The sequence below is a fragment of the Palaemon carinicauda genome, chromosome 18 (assembly GCF_036898095.1).
Source record: "Palaemon carinicauda isolate YSFRI2023 chromosome 18, ASM3689809v2, whole genome shotgun sequence".
Lineage (NCBI taxonomy): Eukaryota > Metazoa > Arthropoda > Malacostraca > Decapoda > Palaemonidae > Palaemon > Palaemon carinicauda.
In genome coordinates this window covers 80,732,587-80,737,532 of record NC_090742.1, presented here as the reverse complement: position 1 = coordinate 80,737,532, position 4,946 = coordinate 80,732,587, and positions in this window count along the sequence as shown.

The following is a 4,946-nucleotide window of genomic DNA, read 5'->3' as shown; positions in this document are numbered from 1 at the left end:
TCTACTGCTGAGTTATTCGTCCCTCATAGATAAAACACATTTCATACATTTGTTTAAGCAATAAACACTTAATTTAAACATATCTTAGAAATGACTTAAATAGATCATTGGATTTCTAATTAAATTAAAAAAAAGGAATAAAGGTAAATATAAACATGTTATTATATATTTCCATACATTTATTCTAGCGATACACTCTTCGTACATCAAACATGTTATCATATATTTCCGTACATTTATTCTAGCGATGCACTCATCGTACATCAAACATGGTATCATATATTTCCATACATTTATTCCAGCGATACACTCTTCGTACATCAAACAGGTTATCATATATTTCCATGCATTTATTCTAGCGATACACTCTTCGTACATCAAACGGGTTATCATATATTTCCATGCATTTATTCTAGCGACACACTCTTCGTACATCAAACAGGTTATCATATATTTCCATACATTTATTCTAGCGATACACTCTTCGTGCATCAAACAGGTTATCATATATTTCCATACATTTATTCTAGCGATACACTCTTCTTGCATCAAATAGGTTAATCTAGCGATACACACTTCGTACATCTTCTAAGAATGACACAAATAGATCATTGGAATTTTTTCTCATCACCTTCCAGCAAAAATGATTAAGATGAGACTGGAACAGCTGACGACCAACACCTCGCATTCTCTTCAGAATTATCGTTTTAGCGCCCAACCACGATCGCTCAATTGATATCTCTTTTAGGCCGAGGGAAAAACTAATTTAGGAGATCCATTTGCTTCCTTTTATATGGACAGGTCACGTGGACAGGTCCCGTTTTTGATGGATTTGGGCAGTTCACATGTTCGATAGTTAGGTGCGGGGCTCCGGGACGCTGGTCACGCGGTAGACCTCACCCTCCACCTGGGTAGGCGACATATGGCGGTAGACCTCACGCTATAGTAGCACCGAAAAATTCTTTACACCATTGAAATATAGACACTTTGCAATTCTGGGATTAATTCGTTTCAAATCAAATTTCAGTTATCTTAAGTACTCATGATAGTCCAAATGCAGATAATCTGGTTAGAAGCCATCTAGTTGAGCCATATCTAGGATAACTGGAGATCCTCCGCTATCCTTATAACGTTTTCAAACAATATAATAGCCTGCTACAATTCAGTAGCTTAAGTTTTAACTTTGACATTGATTTTATGATGAATTTCTGATAATTAAACACAAATTGAAATTATATTTCACATGATACGTTCTAAGATAACTAGTTTTCTAAATTATTGAAAATTTTACTAACTATTAAGGTCGTAAATAAGAAATTCATAATGCCAAAGGTATTCCGTTAAAGGTAGACAGACATAAAAGTATTCATAAAAGAAAGAGAGGATGATTCCGAATAATTCAAAATCTCCTTAAGCTTGTCAGTAGTTTATAGTTCCATAAGAGATGTTCAGGAGCAGGTAATATCAATTCAGGGCTGGGCAGCGAGTGGTGGTGGTGGTGGTGGTGGTGGTGGTGGTGTGTGTGTGTGTGTGTGTGTGTGTGTGTGTTTCATACTGTAGACTAATTTTCACTAAGTAGGCCTACTGTTCGATTAGTTGGTATATTTGTATGATAGGAATAAGTAGGCCCTACTAGGCAATGTGACACTTAAGTAATCTCTGTTTGGTCATCCGTAACACCTTTGTAGGTAGGCCTACTGTTAGTTTAAGAGGTGTTCAGCTTTCTAGGTAGGCCTACTGTTAGTTTAAGGGCTGTTCAGCTCTGCAGATAGGCCTAATGTTAGTTTAAGGGCTGTTCAACTCTGTAAGTAGGCCTACTGTTATTTTAAGGGGTTTTCAGCTTTGTAGGTAGGCCTATTGTTAGTTTAAGGGGTTTTCTGCTCTGTAGGTAGGGCTACTGTTAGTTTAAGGGGTTTTCAGCTTTGTAAGTAGGCCTACAGTTAAAGGGTTTCCAGCTTTGTAGATAGGCCCACTATTAGGTTAAGGGTTATTTTAGCGTTTAAGAAAATCTTAAATTAGGCTCTCTCCACGGAGCTTTCAAAAGGGATCTTATTTGAGAATGTATTTCACACGGAACTGAATTGATTTGTGTGGTCCACGTGCAAGGTTAATATGTACTTTGGTACGATCTGCATATCTGCTAGGAGGAATAGTATGGATAGTCAGGGCAGTGGTTTGCACGTGTCTTCTTCTTTACCCGACTCAATCATGCACATGAAATGGAACGGATGAGAGATGTCTTTGGGCAGCTGTGGTTCCTGTCTGCTTTTGAGACAGAGCAAAAGGTTTCTGGAGTAATTGATTGTGGTGTAATTGCACTATAAGACTGATGAGGTCTCCACTCCCACCCCAATGTTTTCATTCGATCATTTTTAAACAGAACATTAATCTGAAAAGAAATCCCCGTGCTCTGTTACTGCTTAAAGGTTTATCATTTAAAATGTCCGAATTTCATGTTTAAGTTTTCATTTATAACTAATTAGAATACTATAGCATTATCTTGATAAAAAATCTTACTATTCTTGGAGTATTTAATTCACAGTAATTGCATTAATGCCTGTAAGATTTTCAATAAAACATTTCAAAAGAGGAAGAAATGGAAAGCATCCAAGGGCCTGGTGACTTTGTTCGCTCGAAAAAAAAAAAAAAAAAAAAAAAAACCTCATTAGTCAGTTTCATTGTAGTTTATTCCATCTCAATGTATCCTAGGATTCCAACTCCTTTTTCTTATAGGAAAAATTACGCTCCCTTCGAAAATAACACTCGTTCCCGTCGCAAATTAATAGTTTCAGAAATGTATATACATCTATATCCTCCGATAATGGGGGACCCCCAGTGGGAACTCAGGGTTTTGGGTGGGGAAAACATACTGGGGAACCGATATATAACCGTAAATCAGTCCTTTTCTTCTCTATACATTTCCTTCTTGTATTTATTATAACCGTAGGAAAATACAAAACAGTATAACTGGATATATTTGGGAGGAGCCGTTTCAAAGGTTATTTCTTGTAGTAATACAGTAACCAGTGCTGCCAACGCCTGATGTAGTTTAAATGTTAGCATTCCATACCTGATGTAGATCAAATGTTAGCGATCCTTGCTAACATTAGCACCCATTTGTACGTTCGTCCGTTCGCACCTGCGCATATATACCCCCCTGCGCAGGAGTTTCTCTCCCAAATTACTCTTTTTATTACCGTATTATTTTCTCATTTTATATTCCCATTCAATATTATTTATCATACATTCCATTTTACCTTCCTATATTGGGTTTATTTGTTTGGTTATTTCCTTTCCCATTTGTACGTACGTTCGTTTCATCAGTTTCCGACCTGCGCATATATCCCCCCCCCCCTTCGCAGGAGTTTCCTCTCCCCCTTTACTCTTTTTATTATCGTGTTATTTTCTCATTTTTTATTCCCATTCAATATTATTTATTATTCATTCCATTTTACTTTCCTATATTGGGTTTATTTGTTTGGTTATTTCTTTCTCTCTTCCTGGTTGCACATGAATACTTACTCTGGACTAGTTTTTTTATCCAGTTAATTCTCGTTATGATCATCTCATTTTATATTCCCATTCAATATTATTTACCGTTCATTCCATGTTACCTTCCTATATTGTTTTTATTTATTTTTGTTGGTTATTTCTTTTTCTCTCCTCTGTGTCTTATAAATCCTTTCTCTGGTCTAGTTTCTGTATTTAGTTCATTCATGTTTACCCGTTAGAGTTCTTTGTTTTTCCCTTAACCAATCACCACCTTAGGCCTATGCAGATATCTCCCTACCCCCCCACTTCCTTTATTCCTATTAGCGGTTTTTCATAGCCCTTGTTCCAATGCCTTTCCCGTTGTAACCTTTGAGCTGGTGAGGTGTTCGTTACAAGTACGGTTTCTTTTTTCGTCTATTTCGTTGGAGCAAGTTATAGAGTCGTTCTGTTTTATCTCATAGGCAAGTCATTCAAGTGTTTTATTGCTCTTCTGAATCCTTCATTCGTAAAACTAAGAAGAACCGCCGTTGTGGTTATACCTTTACTGCCTAAAAAGGTACTTTTTTGGTCAATAGTCGTCTACCCCCATGGAAGATAATATTATGTGCCATCCACTTTTTGCATAAACATTCGGACCATGAGACCCTCATGGATGGTATCGACATATCTTCGAAAACTAGTGTCGATTGGAGAAGTTTCTGTTCCCAGGTTACCGAATTCTTCGACGTTTTCTTCAAAAAAGTAAGTCATTCCTCAATAGCCATTATACGGGTTTTGTGACCAGGGTACTTCTAGGCAAGGTTAGGTGGTTTTGTTAGGTTCTGTGGTCTTTCTGTACTATTTATATATCGTGTAACAGTTATATGGAAAAATTATTTAATATTCGAATGGAAATATTTATCATTTCTGCCACTAGTAATGTCATCGTGTCGTTGGTAGTTCTGTGTTCCATTCGTCACCGTTGGTAGTACTGTGAAACATAGTTTATTATATGAGTTTGGTGACCGGGGTACTTCTAGGCAAGGTTAGGTGGGTTTGTTAGGTTCTGTGGCCTTTTGGTACTTTCTATTTATTGTTTAATAGTTATATGAAAATATTATTTAGTTTACGTATGGATATATTTAGTATTTCTCTCTATAGAAATGTCATCGTGTCGTTGGTAACACTGTGTACCATCCGTCATCGTTGGTAGTTCTGTCAAGCATTGGTAACGTTGCTAATGTTATCGTCCCCTACATCTGTTTAAATATTTTAACTCAGTATATATGTCATCAGTGTTAATATTTATATGGTTCATTTGTATTGTATTTCATTGTGTGATTTCGCACAGGAAATATATGATTTCCTATAGTAGATATCGTGATTTAACTGGTTTTCTCATTCATTTCATCCGTAATAACATCAACCAATTCGTCAACTTATAATAATTGGTTGATCTGTTTGTTTGCGATTGA